Source organism: Stegodyphus dumicola, chromosome 8, assembly GCF_044657685.1.
Source record: "Stegodyphus dumicola isolate Sdum_Otavi_A_Nest chromosome 8, ASM4465768v1".
NCBI lineage: Eukaryota > Metazoa > Arthropoda > Arachnida > Araneae > Eresidae > Stegodyphus > Stegodyphus dumicola.
Window position 1 is genome coordinate 178,119,315 of NC_140775.1, and position 19,961 is coordinate 178,139,275.

The 19,961-nt window shown below is 33.3% G+C and overlaps 1 protein-coding gene across 6 annotated transcripts in view; it reads left to right on the forward strand.

Moving 5' to 3' along the window:
- LOC118201084 (uncharacterized) overlaps positions 1 to 19,961 on the forward strand; it is a 358,982-nt gene that overhangs the window by 291,841 nt on the left and 47,180 nt on the right. The window contains exon 1 of one of the 6 annotated variants that reach the window (XM_035373110.2): positions 6,572 to 6,705. The exons of the other annotated variants lie outside the window; for them this stretch is intronic. The gene's annotated coding sequence lies outside the window, so the exon portion shown is untranslated. Of the gene's footprint in view, positions 1 to 6,571; positions 6,706 to 19,961 lie in introns of those variants that run through there. 6 annotated transcript variants of the gene reach the window in all.

The following is a 19,961-nucleotide window of genomic DNA, read 5'->3' on the forward strand; positions in this document are numbered from 1 at the left end:
TTAAACTGACTACATTTTTTTTCATAAATTGATACATTTTATCATCTTTATCGTATTTTACTTTTTTCTGAGATTTTTAATTAAATTCTTTTTAAATATTTATTTTACTATTTGAGAAATATTTTGAAAAATATTGTAGTGTTTAGGCTTATTTAATTTTATAATAAAAAATATTAAACGCTTTGTAAAATTGCTCTCAAGTAAATAAACCCCCTCGTTTAAAATAAATAAGAAAGTGAAGCTAAAATATTTTTTCTTTCAAACTATCTGGTTATGGTTAAATCAGTTTATTTGAGCATGGGAAAGCAAACGAGGGCAATCTGCCTAAGAGATGGGATGCTTTCATAAAGGACATTTTAAGGAAAACTGGCTCAAATTCTCGTTACACTACTAAAACCAAATTTACAGCCAGTCTATTTGCATGGGCTAGAATCCGGGACGATCTACCAACATTTAACAGTCTTTAGCCAATCGGATACTGGTGGAGTCATATCTGGTGAATAGTCTTGAAAGATACAATGAAGATTAAAGAGCACTGGATAATGTAATACCTTTTTTATTTGAAATTTTTATACCATCGGATGTAAATACCTGTTAAAGAATTTAGTGACAAACTCCGTTACAATTATACTAAAACATGAAATAAAGTAATTTTGTTCTAATAAAGCATTTAACAGATTTTTTTTATTGTTATTATTACAAAACTTTTTAAGGTTGTGCTGAATTTCTGTATTCTAAACCAAGTGGCTATCTAGTCCTGTCTTTGCCACTTATTTTTACCGAATGCTTCTTCTTGCGGGGACGGCAAGAGGCTTGAAAATGACACTTATATTCCATCTTGCCCAGAGATCGGTCTTCAGTCTGTAATCAACGCATCTCTGGGCAGGATGCTGCATTACCGCGAGAGACGTGTACAGGTACGTGGGAGAGGGGTGATCTCCCCCAAGACCTTATCTGTTGGTGGAATGTGGGGGTCAAAGTATGCCTGGAACTTGAATTTATTATCTACCGTTGAGTGGTTTGTTTGCTTCGGGAAAATGAGCTGGGATTCTTTGACTCCGTATTGTTTCTTTACAGATTTACCTGAACTCGTGAGTTAAAACCATTCATCATGGAGAGATATATTTAATATACTCAATATTTAACATGTTTTCAAAGCCGGTTATCCTTTTATATTTCTCTTTACTTTTTATGGCGAAATTATTTTTAACTTTAGCTCTCAAAGGAACGAGTGGATCGGAATCACTTGCATGTGACTGCTTTATGAGCCAATCAAAAGCAAAATGAAGATGGAAAAAAAATAAATAAATAAAACCTGAAAAGCTTTCAGATTTTACATTAAGCCCAAAGGGGCGCTTTTTTAACGTTTTGTGTGTTACGTTTATTTATTAAATATCATGTTCTTCGCGCTTAAATCATAAAATTCAATTCAACGGCAATATCGCCAAATAATTTTAAAATGAGCATATCTTTAGATTTTCCGATACACAGTCTCGCGCGCTGGAGATAATTTTTTTTTTTTTTTTTTTTTTTTTTTTTTTTTTTTTTTTTTACCGTACAGTGTTGCCGTTGCTCGTTTTTAAATCGTTGAGTTTGTTAACCAAAAATTCGTTAAAGTGTTATGAAATATTATGAAATCGATAATAAAACAAATTCCAAGTTCAAAATTAGGACTTCCAGATGCCCATATTTAGTGGAGGATTACGTTATTCAAGATTGGATGGCTCTAGGTACAGTTGTTTTATCACAATGCGAGAAATATACATACATTTTTGCAGATTTTCATTATTTAATTTCTTTAAATTTAACACAAGGCAATAATATTTGGTCGCAATAATTTGAAAAGTGAACCGACATTTAACGTTTTCAACGCAAAATGCCAGAACGAAAAAATGTCTTTTAAATTCTACCAGTTCTTAATTCTACTCCCTTATCTACCACTAGATGAAAACCGGTAGATGAAACCTCGTTCAAATCTCGACGAGCGGGTTGGTCCCATTTGCATTTTTGTTGTTTACCCCATATGTAGCATGAGCAGAGTCAATTCACCTTAATCTTTCACGAAAGCATTCCTTCCGTTAGCCTTTTGTGTACTTTGCCATAATTGATTAGATAACAAAAAAAGCATTTCTTACAAAATTAACTAGCAGCTTCGCTGCCAGCCTTCGTCTGGCTTTTAAATGTCCGTAAAAATGGCCGAAGGGAACACCAAAAGTTAAATTTAAAAACTGCGTAGAATTTTATTCTGCAGAACAACTTCCTAAAAAAAAATTATTATGTATAACAAAATTACAATGAAGTAAGCAATATCCCTTAATACAAATATTAATTCTCCTAATAAATAAATTAAGCAACTTCCCTTTGCAAATTCTTAACAACTCAAATGGTATAAAGGAGGTTAAGAACTTTGTTTCCGAAAAAAATCATTAAAAACTTTTCAATATCTTAAAAACAGTAAAATGGGCAATAAATAACATAAAAGAATACAAAAAACAAAAAGTTCTGAAAAGCAAAGTATAATTAATGATATTTTATCTTATATTTCCAAGAGAAAAAATTACAATGAAGTAAGCTATATCCCTTAATACAAATATTAATTATCCTAATAAAAAAAAATAACCAACTTTCCGTTGAAAAAAAAAATCATTCAAAACTTTTCATTATCTTACAAACAGTGAAATAAGAAAAAAATAACATGAAAGCAACTCAAAAAACATAAAATTCCGCGCAGAATTTTACTCTGCAGAACAACTTTATAAAAAAAAATCAATAAAATGTATTATATATATATAAAAATTACAATGAAATATGCCAATCAAAACAGTGACATAAGAAATACGACGAAAAATTGTTGCCAAACCCATATTTCTAAAAGAATGAAACTATTCAAAATGATGCGATTTCATCAAAAATCGATCAACAACAATAAGAAAGGAAAATTGTTGCCAAAATCACATTTCTAAAGATGTGAGATTTGAGAAGTGTACTCGGAATCTTCATTTAAAAAACCTTTTAAAAATACAAAATATTATCATTTTTCCAAAATTCTTTTTGTAAAAGCAGTCGCAAGGATGAAAGTTTAACGTGTCCAAAAATCAAAGAAAAATAAACGGGACATTTTAAAAAATAAACGTTTTTTGAAAAAATCCCATTGAAAAGTTGTTAAGCTCTCTTTGTTAAATAAATTCGTATTGAATCGATTTATTGAACCACGAAATTTATTTTAAGTTCGTAAAATAGCTAAGTGCCTATGTTTTATCGCGATGTGAAAATGGAGTGTGTAGAGTAAAATCTCGCTTTCCTATAGCCCATTATGTCTCCAAGTGACGCGATTTCGTCACAAAAGATAAAATAAAAAAAATAAAAAAAAAAAAAAATCTGAAATGTTTCAGATTTTAAATTACGTCCAAAAGGGCGTTTTTTAACATTTTGTGTGTTACCTTTCTTTATTAAATATCATGTTCCTCGCACTTAAACCATAAGATCCAGTGCAACAGCAATATCGCAAAATAGTTTTAAAACGAGCATATCTTTAGAATTTCCGATACAGAGACTCACGCGCTGGATATTAAAATGTTTTTTCTGTACAACGTTGCCATTGCTCGCTTTGAAATCCTTGAGTTTGTTAATCAAAAATTCGTCAAAGTTTTAAAAAATAGGAAATCGATCATAAAACAAATTTCAAATTTGGTCTTCCACATGCTCATATTCGTTGGAGGATTACGTTATTCAAAATTCGATGACTCTATGTACCGTTGTTTTATCACAATACGAGAAATATACATACATTTATGCAGATTTTTCATTATTTAATTTCTTCAAATATAATGCAGGACTCTAACATTTTGTGGCAACAGTTTGAAAAGTGAACCGACATTTATGAGTCCGACGCAAAATGCCAAAATGAAACTAATAGTCCTTCAGGATTCAAATCCCTTTGGACTAAAATTTCGAATTCGAATTTCGAAAAAGTCGCTTCGAGGGTGCACTGGCTCTTGTCTAGATGCACCTATGTACCAAATTTCGTAGCCGTGGCTTACGCGCAAACGCGAACGAAAGACACACACAGACTCTTTCTTTTATTATATGTAGAGAAGGAAGAGGATAGAGATAACCATTTGCTTTAATATATTATTTACCAATTCAACTCTTATCAAAATCCATAAGCGGCAAAGTGGACAAGGTTTCTAAATACTGTTACATTTTCCTGGATTCCTGGAATTTTTGTGTTTTCGTTCTACATGCATTATAAATATAAATATGAACTGGCATCGTTGTCCATCAATAATCAGTTCGCCATTTAATTATGTTGTTTAAAATATACAACTATGTTAAAATAGCTGATACAGCGGATCCTGAGCCCTCCAGCTGCCGAGCGATAAAGTCGCTGAACACTGGTAGTTCGGGCAGGGGTTTGAACGGTCTTGCTACATGCGAGTTTGGTGCTTTTGCCCCATGTGTTACGAGCCAGTTTCATTTAGAAAATCCTCCACGAAGATATACCGCTCTTTAGGCAGCCCTCAAGGGCTTTGCCATAATCAAATAAACCAAAACCTAACCAAACTAGTGGACCCTTAATTCACGATCGCCTTGGATCACGAATAAACTTTACAAATAAAAATATCTAGAGTGACGAATCAGTGTCTCGAGATATGAATAAGTACGCCGGCTACAAATCATGCTCCATAATGCAGATGTCTTCAGAAGAAGACAACGGAAGGGATGACGTTTCTGGTTATTTTATTCGCTAAATTTACGCAAAATTTCGGTAAGGCGCCGACGGTTATAAAATATGATCACTCTGGTTAAGCATTAGTAAGCCGTAACATAAATACTTGCAATTATAATATCATGTTGAAAACTTAGACAGGAACAAATCTCAATCGACAAAGTTTTCAAAGAATCAATGATTCTCAAGTAGAGGTAAGCGGTGTTAAGAGAAAGTGAAAAGAAAAAAACCCAGAGATTGATATTTTTACGAAACAGAATTTCCCTTTGAAACAATACCATTTCGCACTTTCGGCATCTTCACCATTTATCACTTATGCCGTCAAATTTTCTTCGTAAATATATAAAATTAAATTAGAGCTCTCGTATTTTTTATATGTTTAGTGTTGTGTTAAAAATTATATAAATATTGCTACGAATTGCCCAGCTGCGGTGAGTTATCTTCCCCGCAAAGAGAGGTTAGGCTTGCTAGAATGTGGCAATGAAAGGCAGGGTTGCCAAATTTTGTGCGAAATCTGACATTTGGCAATATTTGGCGACAAAATCGGTAATAAGCCATAGACGGAGCGAGACCATTCTAGAACGCATTCTTAGAGCTTTTCCTCGGGAATGTTCTCGAAATTAGGTTAAAGCTATATATAACCGGCCTATCCTGAGAGAGAGGATTATCTTGAATTCAGTTATGTAGTACATTGTCTTGAGTTCAGAGATTATGTTGACAGCAAATAAACCGAGTCGGGAGCTGTACTTTGCCGTGAAGCTGTCTTCACCGTTATAGCCTGAAGGCTGTGTTCTTGATTGTTTCGGTTTGTTTATCGTAGTTTTTCGATGACTGTAAACGTGTCTTTGAGACTGTTCTGTGCAATATTGGTGAATGAATTGTGTTTGGATTCTTCATCAAGTATTATCGTCAGTTACTCCAACTCAACGAACAATAGAACGTCACAATATTAATATTGTGTATGTGTAAGATTTAATGAATTTCACTGGTTTTGCGTTTAAATGAAAAGTGCTTTCTCTCAGAAATCATTCTGGATCCGGAACTGGATTAATTCATTTTAGATAAATTCCTCTTCGGAAAATTGTTTTGGCTTACGAATATTTCGGATAACAAAAGTTCGGATAACATCAAAATTTCACTTTATCTTTTTTGGCTGTTGATAACTTTAAGAATGGTGCTTCTTACGATAATTTGCGAGCTGGAATCCGGATAACTACAGTATTTCTTGTTTAATTATACGAAACCTCTTTTCAGATTCAACTCTTAATTTAATTAAAACTCCTTTTACCGTAAGTAAGAAATCAATATTCATCAAAAATTACAATAAGGAGCATGAAAAATTAAAAATATTTCGACCAGAATCTTTTATATAAGCCGTGAGGCTTTACTTTCCTTAGTTTTCTAGATTTTCTTTTTATCTCTTTGCAACCAAAAAGGGAGATAAAGAGGAATTGATGGATGACAAAGCGAAAGATTGATGTTCTGATTACTTTTTGAGTGTAATACGGGCTACCTACTCATGTCAAAAAATAAGGGTACTTTTGTTAGTTCTGTCAAAAATGTCTTTAGAAGTTCCGTCATTGAATCACGGTTTCCTATTGAAGGATAGATAAATTTAGTGTAAGAAATGATAACACTGTTGTGTAAATAAAAAGGTGCGTCATAATGACTTACTGTATCAAAATAACTGAATAGTATCCTTTTCGGAAGTTAAAATCCACAATTTAAGGATAGCTCCAGGAGATTCACAGGTAGCGTGAGTTACCGATTTCAACTTTGAGATAGCTAATCTGGTTTCGATTGTAAAAAATATTATTTTATCGTAGATCTTTATCAGTTTCTTGAAGCAAATATTTAATCCCAACTCTACTTCAAGTATAAATGAAGTGCGTTGCGGCGAAAGCCGTAGAAGCTTCCAGATGTCTTTGCTGTTTGCTTCAAGTTGCCTTTGCTGATTTGCTGTTTAACGAAAAGGAGTAAGTAGTCATTAATGTAATTTTTTGGTTAATAATATAAATCAAAAAACAACAACAAAAAAAAAAAACGGAAATTACGCTCAAAGGGGCATTTTTTTAGCGTTTTCTGTGTTTCCTTTATTTATTTATTAAATAGCATGTTCTTCGAACTTAAAACTCAATTTAACAACAGTATCGCAAAATTATTTTAAAATGAGCATATCTTTAGAATTCCCGGTACACAGTCTCGTGAAAATGTTTTTTCTGTACAACGTTGCCATTGCTCGCTTTGAAATTGTTGAGTTTGTTAATAAAATGTTCGTTAAACCATTACAAAATACGAAATAGATAATAAAACAAATTTCAAATTTAGGCTTCCAGATGCCCATACTCGAGGAGAGGACTACGTTATTCAAAATTGGACGTCTCTAGGTACCGTTGTTTTTTCACAGTGCCTGAAACATACATACATTCATGCAGATTCTTCACTATTTAATTTCTTTAAATATAATGCAGGGCTCTAATATTTGGTGGCAACAATAGGAAAAGTGAAACGACGTTTATAGCAAACCAAAGCAAAATTTATTATTATCCCAAAGGGTCGACATTAATCGACCCTTTGGGATAATAATAAATATGCCGCATTTACTCCCACATCATCCCCTCTATCTTTTCAGTACTTGATTTAGAACCTGCCGATTTATGGTAGCTGTGTAAAACATATATGTTACGGTGAAACACCGAAATCTGGAGAATGTCGACTTTCACCGGTGAATGTCAACATTCACATAGTCTCTTGGTGTATGTCCGAAATATTTTCCAAATACTCTTATTTCTGACTTACACCGGTCAATGTCGACATTCACCATGTACTAATGGTGAATGCTGAACATATAATAATATTATATTTTCTTCTCCGTAATTCAGTCGCGAATAAACGCACTTGAGACTTGAAATAAGAACTTAAGAACATGAGAACCTAAAACACGCAATACATTCAAAATGAGAAAGGAAAATAATAGAAGTTAAAAACTTACTTAATTATACAGTACGTTCTAAAACAGAAAATAAAATAACAGTAATAAAAAACTTAACTAAATTATGTGATTCAAATCGTATTTATTGCAACAATTTAAACTATTATGGCACTTTATGACCTCTCTTTTCGACTTTCACCAGAGCATATCTGTGATTGTCGACTTACACAGATGAGGGTCCGAATATACAAGAATGTAGTGCAATATTAGATCTTTCTCCGACGTATTTGGTGAATGTTGACATTCTCCGGTGAAAGTCGACATTCTCCAATTTTGGTCTTTCACGGTAACATATACACAAATAGAGGGTGTTTGCAGATTTTTAGAACGAATTCGACGCCGTTTAATTAATGTTTAAAATATAAAGGGTGTTTTTTAAAGGTTCAACCTGATAACCTTTTTTATTGTGATTTCCATAAAAGAAGAGTTTTACATAAAATTTCCATGAGTACTTATTTCCATTCCTTTTACTCTGGTTCTACAACCCATCAATCGTGGAGGGTTTGCGCTTAGAAGGAGCTCTTTTTGCGAGATCAAAGGCACAATAATGTATAGGTGAAACATTAAGGGACTTAGCAGGAATACGTTGAAAAAGTATACATGAAATACCTATATCAGTCTTCAACGTTTTCAAGTATGCAGTGATACTTTCCGAAATATAACTTGTTGCTTTCTCTTGAAGAAGTTTCACTCTTAGAAAGTCATTGAGATAAAGAAATGGAATTTCTTTTCTTCTGTAAATACTGAAAGTAAAATTTTCTCTTGAAAGATGCTGAGTTGGTTTTAACATTTTCCCACTCTTGTTTTACTTTTAATATCCCATTGTAGGAGAATCCTGTGACAATCATAAAAGTTTTTACTAAATTTTTTTTTTTCTTTTTTTTTTTTTTTTTTTTTTTTTTTTTTTTTGCATTGTCGGAACCAGATCAGATAGTCGGGGTGTCGAGGTTTGCACAATACCGAGTCTCTGCAGTTCTCTGATACTTTTATATTTTTTCGAGCGAAAACAGATCGCTGTATTTGGGAGAAGCGCAAAAAAAACACAGAAAGATTTAAAGAAGAAAGTAAGCGTTTTATTTGTTTAATGGTCATGCAGTCCTTATTTAATAATTAAAATTTGTGTTTTAAATTGCTAAAGTTTGCTTTCTTTTCATGTGTTGATAATGTTTTCCAACTTAGCGATATATGTCGACAGTTTGTCAATCTTTTTACTTCCTTGTACGAAGTAAAAAGGAAGTATTGTCATCGCGAAAAGTTTCGGGCAGCATATTTCAACGAAAATATCCATTTTGACGCTATCGAATGCAATTTAACGATGTTTTTGCTTGATATCTGTACGTAAGGACAGAATAAAATACTCTTTTCCTTCAAAAAAAATTATAAAACTGCTTTAAAATTAATTCTGAAGAGAATTTTTCGTGGCGTCTGTACGAACGTATGTACGTACCTGCGTACGTACATATCTCGCATAACTCAAAAACGAGTAGCCTCAGAACGATGAAATTTTGTATATAGGACTGCTATAACATGTAGATGTGCACCTCGTATTTTGGTTGAAATCGGTCGCACCAAACGTATATAAATATATTTATATATATATCCACTCCCTTACCCGGCTCAGTGAGTTTCTTTACACTTATAGGTTTGTAAATTGTACATTTTTTGCTTTAAAAATGATTGAATTATGTTGTTTTATCTTTCGGTTAAGGATTTTATGCCTTTAGTAAATCTGTGTGCAATACTTTTAGAATTATGAGCAATTTTAAAGTTGTTTAATTGCCGCTAAGCCTTTTTTTAATGGCGGCCATTGATGTTTACATTTGAAACAGGAGACTAGTGGATTTGTTGCCAATCTAGAGAAATTTAGCTTGGCAACAACAAAGATAACGCATTCATTTATTATTGCCAATTAAATCATGCTTAATTCTTTCTGGAATTTTTTCGAGGAAATAAGTATTTGAAATTTACTTCGTAATTTTTAATATAGATATTTTGAGGTTTGATTTATTTTTGCCTTCTCGCGAAGTGAGAACTGAATTAATTGAATGAGAAATACTCAATCGTCTGTGAAAAACTGTTTCTTTTTTGTTTTGTTTGCTTAATTTCTTTTATACATCGTTCTAGCTTTATTATAGTATTTGAATAGAACATGTGGCAACGATAAGATAATTCTTTAAATGATATACATTTTGTGCATTCTGAGTTATAATATGAACGAAATATAATACTGTTAAGTAAACCTAGCGCCAGAGTGTCGCTATGTTAAACAAAGTGAATTTTAAAGAATGCATTTATTCTACTGTGGTTTATGAGCTGTCGGCGAAGTAGGTTTAATTCAATCTAATAAGTTTAAATAAAATGCAAGAAAAAATGCGTATAATTTAATATTCCGTACAAGGAAGTCATGTGGTGTGCACATCAGATTTTTTTTTTTTTTTTTTAAATGTCCTGAAAATTACCGATTGCACCCGATAAGTAAATTTTACCTTTTATTGCGTAAAAAATCGCCCAAATGCGCTAAGGTGGTTGCGTTAATTCGTAAATACCATTAATTGTATATCATTTTTTACTAACGGTTTTCAAATTGGCATATCATTATAGCAAAACTCATTATTGTTAGTACTGTTAATGTTACTGTTATTTAGTCAATAACTGCAAAGCCCCATAGAATTGCTTTGAGGATAAGAATAAGGTTATATTTGTGGAGAATTTTATGAAGGAATTTAGTTTGGATTCATGTCATCCTTGTCTAAACGTTTGTTACATTTAAAATTATTATAATTTTAATAGCTAAAAGTTATGACTGTCGAAGGTAGTATCAATCACAAAATTAATACAAAATGAAATTTTGTTCGGTGATCTGTTTTTTCAAATCAGAACGGTGAAAAGACTTTCAGAATTCTCTGTGATGGAGCTGAAATTTTATTTACTTAATTTAACTAACTAAAATGGGATTTAAAAAAAATGTAAATGGATAAATTAGCTTTTTTAATGACACTTTTGAATCCGAAATGTTCTGTAATCTTATACTTATGTTTTATAGTATACAACAATTCAGTATGTTAACATTGTAATGTATCTGTTTCTTAACATTGTAATGTATCTTGTCCTAAAAGGCTAATGGACACTTCTTTGTTAGGATGTAGAAAGAATGTCACTTGATATCCTCACACCTCTTTATGCGTTAATGGATGGAGAAAATAATCGCCATGTTAATCTATAATCTTTTAATGTTAACAGCAAAAGTAGTAGTAATTTCCGAAATTATTCTTCCCAAGCTGCGAATTATTAGAAGTTTTATTTTATGATAGTAATTTTATACTGGGGAATTAAAGAAACGTTTAGAAACGTTTATAATTTTTTTCGCTTTTAACCTCCGCTTTTAATAACAATTTATGGCTGGTGAAAGCTGTTCCTATTCATATGATCATGAATTAAATAACCAACGCAACAATAATTTTAGAACTTTAATTACTTCATGATGAAATAAAAATTATTACTCATGTAGCAAATAATTTTTGCAAAGGCATTTTTGCAAAATAATTTTGCAAAAATTATATTTACTTGAATTCTCTTCTAGTAAAACAGTTGTATATTATAACTCCCTACAACAACAATAAATGCATTGTAGAGTGGCAATGTATAGTATGGCAGTAATTTTAGAATGAACTCTGCATAAATAAATGCATAAAATTAAATTAAAATGTGAGAAAAATGACTAATACTATATTAGATACGGATAATAAGAAAATATCGTCGTAGATATTTGCCTTAAAGAACATTGATATTTGCTCAAAGACCTCTCAACTTACCCTTTGTTGCGAATATGCAAGACATTCGATATAGATATTTTATCATTTAAAACACACTAAGGCTATCTGACTAAAGAGAGAGTGAGATGCTTTCATGGAAGGCTTTCGAAGGAAAATTGGCTCATATTCATGTTACACATTGTGAGAAGCACAGAAAAATAACCATGCAGGCAGTTCATTCATTTCGATTCGAAACCAGGTCGAATAACTAGTATTCAACTGTTTTAATCTCTCAGCCATTGCCAGCGCCTAGGTGTGGTGGTGGTGTATTTAATTATAGCAAAGCACACGAGGGCTATCTGCCTAAGGGGAGGGATGCCTTCGTGGAGCATTTTCTAAGGGAAACTGGCTCGTATACACGTTACACATGGGGAAAACCACGAAAACGCCCATGCAGCCAGCCCGTGAACCTCGGACCGAACTACCAGTGTTCAGCGACTTTACCGCTCGGCAGCTGGTGGGCCCTTGCCAGCGCTTACGTAGTTTTTGTGGTTAGCCATTTAACCTGGTAATTACCTAGGCAATTATTCGCTTCGCCTAGATTTGAACCTGGGTATGGTTTGATTTATTTGATTTTGTCAAAGCACGTGAGGGCAATTTGTCTAAGAGGAACAGCTGCTTTCGCGGAGGACTTTCTCAGGAAAACTGGCTCGTATCCAAGTTGTGTATGAGGAAACCCATGAAAACGTCCCTACATACAATGTGTTCATCTGGAATCGAATTCAGGTGTTTAGGTGTTCAGCGGTTTTTATCACTTAGCCGCTGGAAGTCACAACAAGATGTTAAACAGTGGAACTAGATTTAAATCCTAAGAATAGGCAGACTGTTGGCATTTTCCTGCTTTTCCTCCTGCTTCTGAGTTCAGTTTCAATTTTATTCCGTGGTTAAGATTTAATTTTTTGATTTGACAAGAGTAGATATTTTTGTTTACTTTCTTTATAAAGCTTTTTAATAGTAAGTTCTTCTTTAAAGGGTTAGACGTTGATCTGAAACTTTTTATCATTTAACTAGGCCCATCAGCAGCCGGGAGGCAAAATCGCTGAATACCGGTAGTTGAAACCTGGGTTTGATTCCAGATGCATTCTGACTGCATGGGCGTTTTTATGGTTTTTCCTATGTGTAACGTAAATATGAGCCACTTTCCCTTAGAATGTCCTCCACAAAGGCACGCCTTTCCTTAGGCAGATAGTCCTCGCACGCTTGCCATAATTAAATAAACCAAAACCATTTTTTCATTTAACTAATGTCTTGCTGTGGTAACGTAAGCACAGCAAGATTTGGATATTTAGTTTAGTTTAGTTTAGTTTAGTTTAATGACGGAGGACGTGGGCACCACCCCTTTACCACTATGGTTAATTGGTTTAGCGCCACGTCCACCCTTATCTAAAGCTGACTCATGTTAGAGCCACACGAGATCCACTCATAGGGCACATTGATTAGTGTTGCAAAACATAGATATTAAAAATGGTTACATCTGTGTGAACACAGTACTTATGAGTTATGAACAAAACTTTAGCAAGTGACACATAAGATTACAATTCAATACCCTAGCAAGTAATTTTAGCAAGTTATATATAAAGTTTACAATTCAATACATAAAGAAGATATATTATACATAATGATTATATTATATTGTTGTGATTGATAAGTGACGACATTGTCAACATGAATTTACTAATGCAAAATTCAACATTTAAACTCAGTATACAAAAACCCAAGAACATACAAATGCTTATATTTCATACATTGCCAACTTAAATTTATAGTGGAGAAGTATAAAAATGCTTAGATCTCGCATAAGTCTCCAATTATTCTGAATGTTATTGTTAACTTTTATATTACAGCTTACTACTAAAGACACAGTTATTATATTAAAATTGGATATTAATACAGTTAAATGAATAATTGCACTTAGACTATAAATACACTATAAAAACATTAATTCTTTACAATTTCTAAAATGCAATGATTCAAAACAATGATTATATGCGAATATTAGAGCAATGATTCACTATAAATATACAATGATTCCATACTATTTCTTAAATTAATGATAATACTATTCATATTATTAATCATATATGCCATGGTGACATCAAAATAATATTTTTTTTCATACAGGTGCTTATTACTGAAATGATGTTACATATTACTAGCAAGCAATTCAAAAATAAGATATGTACAGTACAATTTTACTTGCACATTGGAAATACTATACAAATAAATAATTCAATACAATGATTCCGTCCGATTACTCATGAATAATTCAATACTATGATTCTATACGATTATTCAAATGCAATGATTCAATACAACAATTCTATGCGCTTATTAGAACAAAAATCTATATAATTATTCAAAATTTCAATATTATTGATCAAATTAATAAAAATACCATTTATATTATAAACCTCACTAGCCAAGTGGCACAGACATTTAAATTACACCATTAATTAATCATTACAGCAATGATACTACATGTTACTTGAAAGCAGTTAATTATAAATTATGTACTGTACAGTTTTACCTTGCACACTGAATATTAAAATAATGTAATGATGCAATATTTTACTGCTTCTTTAGACCATGTACCAAAGCAATAATTATATGCAGTGACTGAAGATTTGGATATTTGGATTTGATACTGATAGCATACAGCCTATAAGGTATTCTACCGCCTTCATAGCATGCTTTCGTAGAGTAGCGGTCAGCACACTCGGCGCGTATTCGAGAGGTCCGTGGTTCGACTCGGTTCTATTCGGCGTGGGCATTGCTCATTTGTCATCTCTCCTGCTTCGAAATAACATAATATCTCTACAAGACTATGGTCAATTTTTCTCTAAAACAGCATGCAGTGTAAATATTATATACTACTTTCAATGAATGATCAAATTTTTAGATATAAATTTAATTATAAAAAGCATAAATATTTAAAAGAGATATTTAGAAAAAAAGATAATACTGTTTTTTTATACAAGCAACTAGCCAAGCATAGCTGATAAGTGAACGAATGTGAAAGCGCGAACATATCATTTAAAACTCATTCAATTCTCCCACCTAAGCATCACAGCTGTAAATGTTCCATTATATCTTTTTCGAATGAAAACTTCGTAAAATGGAACGTCAGTGATTCGCCCTAAATGTCCATTGAACTATCAAATGAGAAAAACGGAAAGGGAGTAAACAACTATCGACGGGAAAAGTGTATTTCACATTCCTTTTGCGACAGAGAAAAGGGAGATTTTTACTTTCACCCAAACGTGTCGATTTTCGCTAACCTGGAAACCTATTTTGACATCACTTGAAAAAAGCTCATCATGGGAAACGATCTCTTTTATTTCAGAGCAAAAAATGGCGTGTAGTTTGTTTCGAACCAAGGTCGATGATCAATCCACTTTAGATAGAACGGTGATTTCAAATGGACGATAACAATCTTCCCACCATGCTTAACAGCATAAAAAGTTCTTTGAAAGCTTTAGCAATTGGGGAAAGAAAAAAAAAAAAAAAAACGAAAGTAGTATAAAAAAGCATAAAGTAATTGGAAAATAATTTAATTAAACGAAGTTAGTTTATTTTCATAGAATAATGTTATTTTTATCCCAAAGAGCGTTAGCCTAAAAGGGCTATTCATTTCAAAATGGCATTTTGCGTTGATTCACTTTGCAAACTGTTGCCACCAAATATTATCGCCATACGTTACATATTAAAAAACTAAATAATGAAGAATCTGCATGAATGGTTCATGCATTGTGGAAAAACAACGGTACCTAGAGCCATGAAATTTTGAATAACGTAGTCCTCCAACTGAACATGGGCACTTACGAAGACCGAATTTCGAATTCGTTTTAGAATCTACTTCAAATTTTGTAAACCCTTAACGAATTTTTGATTAGCAGAACGATTTCAAAGCGAGTAGTGGCGATACTGTATGGAAAAAAAAAAAAAAAAATTTGTCTCCAGCGCGCAAGACTGTCTATCGGAAATTCTAAAGATATGCTGTTTTTAAATATTTTAGTGCAAATGCCCTGGAAACGTGTATGTCTGTGTAAAAGGGAAAAAACGCCTATTTGGGCGTAGTATAAAATCCGAAACCTTTAAGTTTTTTTAATGAATTTCGTTTTGTTTTAAAATTTTATAAGCGCATTAAGCTTGAAATCTTACATAAGAAAAGTCGAAGGAAAAAAAAAATATGTGAGTTTGGCGTTCGCCACACACACTTAGATGATCAGTGTTATTAATTTACACGATACGTTGTGTACGAAGAAGATTTTGATTACTTTCATGAGTTAATTTATTTTATTAACTTTACTTACTGCTTACTGTTCCGCAGAGTTATGTTGTTAAAGAAAGCTATAAAATAACTGATCCACCTTCTTTTAATTTTTATTTAGTACTAGCCGCTACGAGGCCAGCCTTCGTCTGGCTTTTAAATGTACGGGGAAAGTGCCTAAAGGGATCATCAAACATTAAATTACAATTACTATTAGCTTACGCGTAGCACGAACGAAATACACACACCTGCACAGAGAGACAAACTCTTCCTTTTATATACTTTATTTATTTAATCTTTGTTTAAAGTGTAAAGTAAAAGCTAAGTCTCAAAACGTATCTGCAAATTTAAAATTGGATTTATTCTGTGCTTTTTAATTTTTCAACTTTCAACCCCATGTAATTCGTACCGTAACGACTTTTTAACGTTTTAACGTTTTTAACGTTTTTAACGTTTTAGCGTAACGCGCGTTTCCTTATTTGATTCGGGCCCACAAGCGGCCGAGCGGTAAAGTCGCTGAACACTGGTAGTTCGGTCCGAGGTTCGAATCCTGCCAACGGGCTGGCTGCATGGGTGTTTTCGTGGTTTTCCCCCCATGTGTAACGTGTATACGAGCCAGTTTGCCTTAGAAAGACCTCCACGAAGGCATCCCTTCCCTTAGGCAGATAGCCCTAGTGTGCTTTGCCATAATTAAATATACCACCACCTTATTTGATTCGCTACTTTTCGTTAATTTATTCGATTCGTTCGTATTCGTTAACAGTATGTATAGAAATCTCTAGAAATTTAGACTGCGAAAGGTCTTTTAAATATTTAAGGCTCATAACCACATCTATTTTAGGGATAGTAAAGAAGTAATTTCAAGTTATTTAAGCTGAATCATGGATAGAATTAACTGTAGACATTTATAACTTATAGTAGAAGTTCTATAGGGTTTATAGATATAAACGATGGTATTTGAATGATGATGCAGGATGACATTCGACTTAAAATCCCTGATCTTGATTCTAAAACTTGCAACAAGTTTTCAATCTTTTTTTGACCGAGTCCGTGACCCAGCTGATATTACGGAAACGGAAATGCTTAAGTTCTTTGGGCCCCCAGCTGCGGCAGACGCGTCTGATAACACAAGTGCACACTCCAGTTCTTTGACCTTGGAGAAGAAGCGTCAAGTGAGACTGAAGAAAACTTCGATCTCCAAAAAAAAGTAAAAGGAAAAAAAAAAAAGCAGATAAAAAGTTCTTTTTGCCTTCATGTGAAGCGGCAAATTGTTGTTTATTAGTTGGGAAACTTGTTGACTTTTCCTTCTCCCGATCAGAGATGCGACTTTTGTAGTATTTGTTTTATCTGGAAAGAGAAAAGGAAATGGAAAAACGACTGGAAAAAAGAAAAAAAAATCTAAATACAACAAAACAAAAGGAAGAATCACCTTGGACTACAAAGTATTTTTTTTATTCTTCGGATGGTTAAACCAGGAATTTATTGAATCTAGACTCGCAAAATTTATGATAGCTTAGGAACAGTTTTATATTGTTCTTTCGGAAATTTGTGTATTTGAAATTAGTTCGGTTTGTTCTTTTCCGTGAGATTTCAACCGAATCCGGAAGAAACGAAAATAAAATCTACTTTTCTTGGAGTCTTGGTAAGATTTTAAAAGATATTTCCACCGAATAAATTACTCAGATGGATAAAATAATATACTAGAATAAAACATTAGAAACATTTCTTTAAATTTATAACAGTTTGCCAAACAAAGAACTGCAGTGAATTGTTTTACAATAAAAGTAAATTAATTAAAATTAGTCATCCAAATAGCTGAACTGGATATACGGGATCAGAAAAATAATTGATAATTATCTAAATAAAAGTAAACAGGGTGTTTCAAAAGCATTTCGCAACCAAATATATCTTGAATGACTGGTATACACACTTGCTTCGAATTTCAAAGTCAGCGCGAAGAAGATAGGCTTTAACATTAGTATAATTTTAGTCATGTGACAACTTTTAGTAGGCACACATGAAATTTATATTTCTATTTGCACGAAGAGCTTCTGTTAGTAAGCTTTTGCTTTTCTGCAGCTACAGAACTTTTAACAGGGAAGGCGGGAAGAAATCGTTACATAGTATGCAAAATTTGCATTGGAGAAATTTTGTTAGAATTACATAATTTAAAACCCTTTTTTCCTATTAAAATGAACGTCTATGGCCTCGATTTAGGGTTTTTAAAAACTGAATTCAATAAAATATTTCTACTTTTAGCATTTCAGCAAATCATAATTTATTACCGTAGGTGTTTGATGTACCATAAAATGTATCTTTTAGGAAACCAACACTCTAATATTTTTACACGTGTCGCCAGTACCTAATAATTTTGATTGTATGAGAGTGAAATTTTGTGTGCTTTCTTGGGGGTTGGGGGAGAAGATTAATCTTATTATTAAAAAAATAATGTTCCTCATCTGTGCTTCTATTTAGATGTTTCCCTACTGTAAAAAAGAATCTTGGAATTCGAAAATTTAATATTTGAATCAATATTTACCTACCAATATTTCCAAAAAATTTTAATTAGCTGCTACTTATACTACGATGTATTTTTGGTATAAAAAAGAACTTTTTAGAATTTAAAAACTTAATACTTATATTAATATTTGCATACGATTTCCAAAAATTTTAATAACAGTACTTCTATGAATATTAGTCACGTGAAAATGTTTTGTTTTGTTTAGTTAATCCAACTGCAGAAAACGTTTTATTAGTAAGGTAGGTAGCTTTACTTACTTACAGGGGCAGATCAGGTGTGGTCTAATCGGCGACTGCAACTTGAAAAAGGTGTCGCCAACACTTTTCACGTTGCACATCTTTTTTTACAGAGCAATGTTGTCGTTGCATAACGACACAAATGTACCTACAGTCTTATGAAGTTTGGTGTCTTCACGAAAGCTACTTTTGTCAAAACTGCCAGGTCACTCATGTGAAGGTCTTAATGTAGGCTAACAATTGTCTATATTGTTACAAAATATACAGGCGCGGTGAGATCGCTTTCCTGAAAAGCAGATTTAGGGTTGCCATAATATAGCAAGGGAAGACAGGCTTGCCAAATTTAGCGAGAAATCTCCCATTTGGCGATAAAATTGGCGATATGCCATGGACGGATGGAGAACCTTCTGGAAAGAATTCTTACCGGTTTAGCCCAGAATGTTCTCGAACACAAGCCGAAAGCTATATAAACCCTGCTGGTCCGCAATCAGTGAGTGCCTCGTCGAGAGGGCAAAGCAGTGTCTCATCTAGTTAGTCGGTGAGAAGACGATCGAGTTGACAGCCGGGCAGCGAGTGCCGAGTGTGTCGTAGAGTGCATCGAAGAGTCTCTTAGTGTGTCGCGATTAGTGCATCGTCGAGAGAGTGTGTTGAGCTCCGGGAACGACTGAACCGAAGAGTCGGAAGCCGTGCTCTGTGTGTCGTCGAGTGCATCGCGAGTTTTAGCGTGGAGAGTCTCGAGAGTACGTGGAGTTCCGAGAACGACCGAGCAGAGTTGAGAGTTGTACTCTGGTGCTTTCCAGTGAAGCTGTTTCCAACGTTATAGCCTGATAGCCTGAAGGTTGTGTCGCTGATTGTTCCAGCGTGTTTACAGTAGATCTTCGACGACTGTAAAAAGTGACTCTGGAGCTGTCCTGATTAATATTGGCTAAATAAAGTGTGTTTCGATACTTCATCAAGTGTCGTCGTTATTCACTCCAAATCCATACAAACCCCGTACGAACTTGAAGGAAGAAAATAACGCACCAACTGGCGTCAGAAAAAGAAAATAGAAATTCAACTGGCGTCAGAAAAAGAAAAAAACAATATGCATAAAAGTGCCAACTCCGTATAATATTTTATGAACTCCTCTAGGTGCCTTGCTCTTTTATGCAACAGAGCAAGAATTAGATCGAACATTTATGAATTTGTGACGAGCTAATGACGATGGGGGGCTGAGACGTTGAGTTTAGTACAATTACCATTAGTTTATCTTTCGATTTTTGTTTGAAGTATGGCTCCATCTTTCTTTTACAATGAGTTTATCTTTTTTTACTGCATGAATTCTACAACTGTCATTCATGTTTCATCCTTCTTAAGTCATCGATATCACGTTATAAAGCAAAAGCAGCACCACAGGCACAG